Here is a 9,613-nt window from a genome sequence, read left to right on the forward strand (position 1 = left end):
CTGCCTATGCAGGGGGTCGGACTCGATGATCTATTGAGGTCCCTTCCGACCCTAGCATCTATGAATCTATGAAGACATAACACCCTAACCTGTCACAAGTCAAGTAGGGGAACCATGGCAGTCAATATAAGGTTCTATAACAGGTTGTCAATATACACTCAAGAGATCCCAGAAAGGGCCACACCTCCCCACTACAAAGGAAGGCAAACACCCCCACCAGCTGTACCAATCTGACCAATATGGTGATCCATCTGACCCTGAGTGAAGGCACAAAACCATCTAGTCAGGAACCTCTAGTTTTAGTCTCAGCAGGAGCGCTGGCACACACCAGTCAAAATCCACAGCTTTAGCTGCAGCCATCACCCAGTGCCTCTGAAGAAGGCTTTAAAACACCCTGGCACATATAGTAGAAAGAGGGGAAGTGGTCAACCAGCAAAGCCCAGAAGCATGGGAAATACCCATAGTAGAATACAGACATAGTTATGCCTAGATCATCCCCAACAAATGGCTGCTCAACTTCTTCTTGAACACTTCCAGTGATGGGAAGTCCACAGCTTCCTTAGGCAGCCTATTCCATTGCCTCACTATTCTAACAGTGAAGAAGTTTTTCCTGATATTCAACCTAAACTTGCTTTGCTGCAACTTCAAGCTATTTGTCCATGTCCTACTCTCTGCAGCAAGAGAAAAAAGGTGCTTTCCATCTTTTTTACAGCAATCCTTCAAATATCTGAAGACAAATCATCCTCCACACACATATTTAAGAGTTAATAAAACTGATATAAAAGCTAATCTCATGAATTTGAGGCATCTGGCTCATGATTTGGAATGCATCGGGCAGATTGGCAGTGCACAGAACTCAGTGGCTAAGTACAGACGGTCAAAAAGCCTGAAGCTGAATCGATTCAGTCTTTGCAGGTTAGTCTAAACTGCAGAGATTAAACTGAGAACCAAGTGAACAGATATTCACTTTTGATTCAGGAAATACAGCCACATACAGCAGTGACTCAGGCCAGAAGTCGGGGGGTGCTGGAGCACGCCTGCCAGCCACTGCCAAAGGGAAAGAACTGAAGCTCCAAAGCTTTTCCCAACTCCCTGCTCAAGCAGAGTGGATGTGGCCGGGCCCCAGCCTGGGGCTAGAATGCTGCAGGATAGGTGTTTAAATCCCTTCCCTGGCCCACTCAGGACTCCTGCCCAGGGCTGCCTGGGTGGGGCGCAGGGGTGGGGTGGGGTAGTGCCTGCCCCGCTTCTGCCCCCCACCCTGCTGCCCACTTAAGGGAGAGGGGAGAGAAGCCCCTGCCAGGCTGAGGAGGGGGTGGGTAGAGAAAAAGGTAGTCACATTGAACTTATAAAAGCTTGAACAAGAATATAGTCCTCTCTCTGAAGCGAGCACATATTGAACACAGCAATTTGCAGCCTCAAGCACACAAAGAACAACCAAAAGTCTTCACCTAAGCTAAGATACAGCCCAGTAAAACACGCACATGACTTAGTCTAACTTAAAATGGAATATAACAAGCCAAAAAGAAAAGAGAAAGCCTTGTGCAAGTCTTACATAATCCTGGGAGCAGAGTGGCTCCTTACAGCCAAGGATTCAGAAAGTCCTTCTTGGGGAATCAGATGGTCTTAGATGCTGGAGTGAAGATCCCACAGGCCCCATCTTCACTTGGGTTTTTACAGGTGCACTTGCATCCCTTCTGCCCCTTGGGTGCCTTGACATGAGTATGCTTGTCACCTGTAGCACCTTTGGCAGGACTCTCATGCATTCAGTGTCTTTTGTCTCTGCTTAGGTATTCCCATTTCCCACCTTTTACAGATTCTGCTCTATAATGTAAATGTAGTTCTCTGCTTTCTTTGGTCACACCAGCCCAAGCAGTCTGGGCCCCTCTCCTGTTCCCTTAGCTCTATCTGCAGGACATGCATGTGATGACTGTGCCAGGTCTTTGCCAACACCTCCTACCTCTCAATCTGGTCCTGCAGGGCTTGGCCCTGTGCTCAGAGGTGACAGGGGACCAGTCCCTCCAGCCCCAGTTCCCCAGCCTCTTTCCCATCCCCCATTGCCTGAGGGAGCTGAGGGGAAGCATCCCACCCACCCCCTCCCCTTATCAACCATTTGCCTCAGTCTCTGCCAGAGGCAGGAGGAGGTGGATTCTGCTGGCCCCCTGCCAAGCAGACCCCAGCTGGGGTCCCATGCCAGTGGGAAAGGGGGTTTAAACCCCGCCTCCACCTCAGCCTGCCTGCCCACACCCCCTGCTCCCTCCACTCCAGCAGGGAAAAGTCTGGAAGGAGCTGTGTCTGCTCCCCCCCTCAGGCAAACCCAGCTAGGTTTGCTCCCTGGCTGGAGCAGTGAGGTGGGAGAGGGGCAGGGCCAGCCCTGCTCTCTGGAGCAGACAGCCCAGCCCAGCCCAGGGCTGCAAAGCATCTTGGGATGCCAGGGGACTGTGATTTAACTTGAAACAGGAAGGGGTCTGGGACAGAAGTTTCATAAACCAGTTTGACCTAAACCAGTTAAGTCTGATACTACATTCAACCAGGTTTATCTTAAACCAGCTTCAGCCATTTTTAAACAGGTTTACATGCACTGAACTTCTGTTCTGTTACAGGTTTAAACCAGTTTCTGATCACCAAGGATCCTGGTTTTTCCATGATTAATAAATAAATAAATCTCAAATTCTCTGATCAAAACCCCCAAATCTGTGTCTAAAATGAAAGGCCCCTCACTCCCCCCACAGCCCCCTGGCCCTGATCATGCCCCTCACTCCGACTCTACAATCCTCCCAGCCCTGCTGGTGACCCTCACTCCCCCTGGCAGCCCCCGGAGCCTTGCTGGTGCCCCCTGCCCCCCAGCCCTGCCAGAGGGGCCTCCCAGCTGCCAGGGCTATGGGGCCATGGACCTGGGACCACAGCCCCCTGCCCCCGGCAGAAGGCAGTGGCTGCTGCAACAAAGCAGAGTCCAGCTTCTCCCCCCCATTGCCTGTCTGAAGCCCCCTTCCGCTATGCACACTCACAGGGAGTCAGGGGGGAGCCATGCCCCCCCCCCAGATCTATGCACGGGATGAGAATGGGCACAGGCTGCCTGCCGTGGGCTCAGGCTCCTGCCCTGCTGCCCTCCCTGGGGGCCTCTGCAGTCCAGCGGGTGTGATGTGGCACTGCAGGGAACAGCAGAGCCATGCAGGGAAGCTTGTTGCTGCTGTGAGATCTGTGCTGCCCTGGTGATGCTCCCCCTACCCATAAGAGTCACAACCCCAAGCCCCCACCCCTGCTGCTGCCACGTGTGCAGGGGATGCCTTGACAAGGCAGCAGGAAGCTCACAGTGGCAAGCAGCTTCCCTGCGCAGCCCTGCTGTGCCCTGCAGCACCGGGTTACACCCGCTGAGCTGTGGAGACCCTGGGGGACAGCAGCGGGTAGAAAGCCCAAGGCCTCAGCAGGCAACTTGCATCTACCCCCACCCTGAACACAAATCTGGGGGGCACAAATTCCTTCCCCTGCCCCCTGGGAGTGTGCACAGTGGCAGGGAGCCACCCCCTTCCCCCTGGATGAGCCACCTGCATCCCCATCCTGCTCCCCACCAGGGCCCTGTGGCCACTTATTGTGGTCCCAGGCCCCAAGCCCCATGCACCACCCAGCTGGGCAGCAGCCCCAGCCCCAGCCCTATGGGGGCCTCAATCCCCTCCTCCCCACTTACCTGCAGGAGCTGCTGAACAGGCTGCCTAGGGCCGTGTGTATATACATGTGCATGGCACCCCCTGGCCGACTGCCCTCCTTGCCCCCTGCTGGCTGGAACTCTGCCAGCCTGCAGAGAGCTCTTCGCAGAACTGAAAAATCCATGGGTTTCTCCATTAAAATGAGAAATCTGTGTTTTCCTTGGGTAAAGGGGGAAATCCGCATTTTTTTTCCATTTTTCTGTGGGAAATGGATAACCCAGATCCCTGCTGATCATTTAAACTGGTTTATGTATAACTTCTGTCCCTAGCCAATTGGGCACTTCTATAAATCCCTTCAGGTTATCTATAACTTTAGGAGCCTAAATGCTTTTGTAAATCTGGCCCTGAGCAACAGCTAGAGTCGGAATATTCTGGTAGGGGAAAGCACAGGTACTGTCTCCAGTTCCTTGGGGTCAGTAGCAGCCCTCTTTGTCTCTTCATTGAGTTCAGACCAAGCCTCACGCCCTCACTCAAGAAAACTTTCCCCTCAAACAAAGCAGGTAGGGACCTTAAGACGGCAGAATCCATCAGTCTGTTCTTGCTCCCTGCCCCCATGGAAGAACAATATTCCAGTCCAGAGCTTCTTCCTACCAACTAAGCATCCAAAATAGGAAGTTATACAAGACAAACAGATGAAGGAATTTAATTAACCTCAGTCACGGAACAGTTTACTACTCTGGTTGGGTTTTTGGGCTTCCTCAGCAGGCCTTCTACAAAAATAGAAAATATGAAACAAGATTGGGCAAGACTTACTGATCAGGCACTGGGTGCATCTGCACATTCATTAATGTGGCGTAATAACAGGTACTAACTTAATGCGCTGTAACTGGCGCTACTGTGCATTAGTGCAGATGAAATCTTTTTAGGTGCTGCTTAATGTCCATTGGACTAATCTATTGCTCATCAGCATGGTTTTTACCAGCCATGCTAATGAGCAGTAGAATTAGTCCAATGGGCATTAAGCATCTCATATAGATGCACTAACTCTGTTGTTACAGGGTCCCTCTTACCATAAAGAAGTTTCCTTCTAATTCTTTTCAAATTCAGGACAAGTTGCAGTGGGGAGAGGAGGCTGTAACACAGATCATGTCACTGTGTTAAGAGTCAGGGCAGCAGACAGGCTAAATTACCCCCAGCTGGCCCTGGTTACCTAAGTAGGCCTGTCTGAGTGGCCTAACTACTTTTAGCTAGCCCAAGTTACAACCATGGACATTATTGTCTGCTTGTAGCCAGCAGCTCTTTCAGTACCCAGGACACTATTTAGCAGGATAGCTGCCTCTTGGGCTACCTTTGGACTTCCAGCTCCTTCTTTCAAGCGTCCTGGTTCCTGCCTACTGGCTCTTGGTTCCTGCCTACTGATGTGTTTCTTCCAGACTTGACAGCTCCTGGCCCCCTTACTTCTGACTTCAGTCCAGACCCAACCCCTGTCTTCTGACAGGTGGCTCCTTGACTCAAGGCTTTAGTTTAGCAACCAGCCATATCTCATAAACTCAAGCCACAACTGCCCATATCCCGGTTGTAGTCCTGACACTGCACGGAGACATTCCTGTTCTTCCTTCTTTTCCTTCAGAAGCCATGTTTTGGGAATAGAGCTGGGAAAACTTTGTCACTGAAAAGTAAATTCTCAAAAAAATCCAGTTTTGGGGCTGAATGAAACTATGCACAAGTTTGGGTTGAATTCACCAACCAATTTAAACTGCAACTGAAAAAAGTGGACAACTCACTATGAACTGTTGTAGCATTTCTTAAACCTGTGACTTTGGGAAACTTCTAATTAAGGCAAAGGACTACATTCATAAAAATGTTCATGGTAGTAGGGGACCTGCCCAAATGATGGAGACCCAGGTTCAGTTCTTAAGTCTGCAGTCTGGGATCTATATCTTCCACCTCTCTCAAATATTCATTGAGCCTGAAAAGAGGAATGAGGGCATATATATAGCCCAGTGGCTCGGGCATTCACTCAGAAGGTGGGACAGCCCCTGTTGCAGTAATAGTTAATTGTCCCATGAAGACCCTTCTCAGAATGTGATTTAACTTGGTGGTTAGGGACCCTTCCTGGGAGGTGGGAGATGTGGGTCTCTCAAAGAGAAGGGCCATTACCAGTTGTGTGCATTTGGCCCTCTGTTTCCTTTGTCTTGCCTCACAGACACTGACAAATCTTTCTGAGTCCATGTAAACTATCACTGGAAATAAGGAATGGTAAGCCAACCTGGAGTTTTATCTGGAAGAGGATGTAGTCTATGTCCAGTCACAATTACCACTGGTCATCTCATCTGTAGAGCTGCTTAGACAGACAAACGCACTGGACGGTTGTTGGTTAGGAAGATCCCATACAATAAGCACCACAATGCCTCTTCACATAAAGATGGGAGTGTGGAAGAAATCCTGTTTGTTACTGGCTATATGGCTGGGAAGGCTTGTAATGGGTAAGAAGGTCAGCTCTTATTGGACCAGCTACAGAGTTGAGAGCAGTGGCCCACAAGCGCTGAGCCCACACCCGGCTTGTCCACTCTCCCTCCAGGCAAAGGCATTCCAAAACAAGTCCTTCTCCTAGCATCCCAATTCACGTTTAGTAGCACAAACAGCTGGATGTAATAGGTAATAATTTAAATGATGATTGCTTAATGATAATGTTTTCACAATGATCAGTAATGTGATTAATTGTTGTTACTGGTTGCTACAGGAGATATAAAACATGCTAATGTAATACATTTGATGACATGAGGGTCCCATTGTGACACCTTTATGAACTGGTGTCCTTCTGCAGCTGTTCTATTTGCTTTGGGGAAAGGGTGGGGATGATTTTCTCTGGCAGAGAGATTCTGAGGAGAGGGCATTTTCATAGGTTTGAACTTCTACATGGGTGCAGCAAAATCAGAGGAGGCATCAAAGAGAGGAATCTATCCCCTTGACCAAAAGCAGGCTGTTGGATAGTTTAGGCAATGAGCATTTTAGAGGAAAATCTGAGAGAACATAAAACGATCCTTCAAAGTGGGGACCGAGAGCAGAGGAACCTGAGTCCTTTGTAAACTCTTCTATGCCCCTCTATGAAGCTACTCAGCCTGTCCTAAGCAGCCCTTCAACCTATAACCAAAAATCCCCAAATTGAACCTAGAACCAGAAGAGGAAAAGAAAGCAAGAAGGAAAAATATGCTATACTGAACCCCTCTCTGACTATTTTTTCTCTCTTCAGGACACCTGGCCTGATGAAAAGCAGGAGCAATTTCTGTCACTAAGAGGCTGAAGTCTCCAAGTGAGGGGCCCTCTGGCTGCCCTGCAGTATAATAGGTAAAGCACATTAAGCATCCAGCAACCCCATACCACTGGCTGCCCCAGCAGAAAGAGCAAAAGAAGCCAGAGTCTGCCTATCCAAGGAAAACAGCACATGACCAGCTCAAGCAGTCACCAGGACCTGATGCCAATGGTGGGGATGGCAAGGGCCCCTCCAGAGGTTGTGAGGGGCAAGGAGTGGGGAGGTCTGGGGCATTCCTAGGCACCTGCTGTCTGCTGCACCTTGCCATGGATGATGATAGAGCCACTTGGAGCCCCTTGGCAGATCCCTGGTGCTCAAAGCAAAACCAGTCCAGGAGCTATAGTGGTACCCTCTGGCCTTGCATCATATATAAGACAGGAACCCCTGAGGGGTCATGATTTTCCTGATGGCAATCATCACTGGACCCTTTGGGCCTCCTAGATCACCACAGGGTTGGATCTGAAGATTCCCAGCCCAGTTGAGACCTGTAGGACAATGACCCCTCAGACTTGGCCCTACACAGAACAAGGGAAACTCCCCTGGGATGCTTTGTCCTGGCTCTGGGTAGATCTGGGCAGCTTGGAGACTGGGATTGGGAGAGGGAAATATTGATGAAGAATGCGGCAGAAGGGGGCTTCAGAGTGCTTTGCTCCCCAGAAATGCAGCCCTGATTGTCCTTCCTCCCTGTCTAGTCCCAAACACTGAAGACAACAAGCTGCCAAACTTGCAGTCCCAGGTCTGGCAGCTTGAGCCCATTCTGCCCCTGGGTGAGGGAACAAGTATCCATATGGAGCAGGAAGCAGGTGCTAGCAAGTTTCTCCAGGTGCTTATCCCCACTGACAACAACATCAGCAGAGCCTTCTTCATCTGGCAAGAGAAATATGGAAAGCTGCTTGAGGCTCAGATCATTCCCACATCTAAGGGCTGAAAGGTCATTGTGCACAGGGTGGTAGCAGTGAATGAGGAAAACCTCAGAAGAAGGCACCTCAGCAAGGAAATCAATAATCAGGCAGATGTCCAAGAATCAAAGCACAGACTTGAGACTATGGTAGGAGCAGGACCAGCAGCCTGGACTTCTGAAAGTACAAGGGGGAAAACACTGAGCTGGAGAGAAAGATCAAGCTTTCTAAACTCAATGTGAGAAAGAACACAGGCAAGAAGAGGCAGGGGATGATTTAAGAAATTTCTTAGTCAGCCCTACAAAATGCCTTTTGGTGATGATTTAAGCAGTTTCTTAGTCAGCCCTACAAAATGCCTTTTGGAGTGAACACAGGAATATGAAAGAAATCCTGGGTCTACTCCTTGAAATTGTGTGCAGAAGTTGTCATGCCATCAGATTGCCTTTTCAAGCATCTAGAAGCAGGCTGGCCTTTGTAGATTTCCACACAGCGATCTGAATTAGGGAACAAGATCCATGAAACATTATTCTCTTTGCTCTGTCCAGGGGCCTACAGCAAGGGACAGCCAAGTTCTGCAGCAGGGACTGCTTTAATGAGGAAGTGGAGGCCACTTCCGCATCCTGCATTGCCACTGCCAAAGCTATAGCCACAGCGGGAACCACAACTGCAGCTGCAACCATAGTCAGAGCTTCCCATCCCTAGGCCACGGCAGGAAGAGCCCCCAGTGGCACACACCTCTGGCTGAGTCCCAGGGCCTGCATGTGCTGGCACAGAGCTGACCCGACCTGCTGACACCTGCCTTCAGACCAAACCAGACTGGCTCTGTGCCAGCATGTGCTGATCACAGCAGTGCAGGCAGGAGCTATGTGCCATTGGGCCAGGTGGGCTCCATGCCTCCATGGGCAGCTTCCCACTGGAGTACTGGAAGCCCCACATGGAGGCACAGAGATGGCTGGCCTGGCCTGATGGCATGTGGACCAGAAGCCATGCGCCATCAGCCCGGGCAGGCTCTGTGCCTCAGTGTGAGGCTTCTAGCACTCCAGCGAGAAGCCACACATGGGGGCATGGAGCCCGCCTGCCCTGAGGGTGCACAACTCCGTATCTCTATGTCCAGCTTCCCACCCTGCCCGATGGCGTATAGCTCCCAGTCCACATGCCATCAGACCAGGCCAGCCCTCCATGTGGGGCTACCCAGAGACACCTCCCCGCTCCCTCAGCCCCCAACCCATACACCCCTGCCCTGCCCCCCACCTCCCCACTGGCTCTTCCCCAGCCCTGGCAGTCACCTGCCCCTGCCCCACAGATCTGCAGCCCCCCAGCCCTGACAGAGGGGGCCCCCAACCCCCTGTAATCCGCACTTACTTCAAAGGCTCCAGGAGGCAAAGTGAGCCTGACCCAAGCCCTGACTGACAGTCTCAGACCCTGCCCCTTCCTCCTCTTCCTCCCTCTTGGGACAGGGCTTAGGGTTTGCTGCCCTTTTTGCAAGAAGCTCTTGCAGGCTGGAGCTCAACCAGCCTGCAGAGAACTCTTTGCAAAAGTGGAAAATCCATGGGCAGCTCCATTAAAATGAAAAATCCACCTTTTTCTCCATTAAAAGGGAAAATACAGGCTTTTCTCTGTTTTTTCCATGAGAAACGGAAAACCTGGATGCCTGCTCATCAGTGCCTGCTAGGTGCAAAACAAGTAACACAAATTCTCTGATAAAAACCCCAAAATCTGTGATTAAAATGAAAGGCCCCTCCCCCCTGGCCTGATTCATG

This window comes from Alligator sinensis, unplaced genomic scaffold, assembly GCF_000455745.1.
Source record: "Alligator sinensis unplaced genomic scaffold, ASM45574v1 scaffold347_1, whole genome shotgun sequence".
In the NCBI taxonomy this organism is placed as follows: Eukaryota; Metazoa; Chordata; order Crocodylia; family Alligatoridae; genus Alligator; species Alligator sinensis.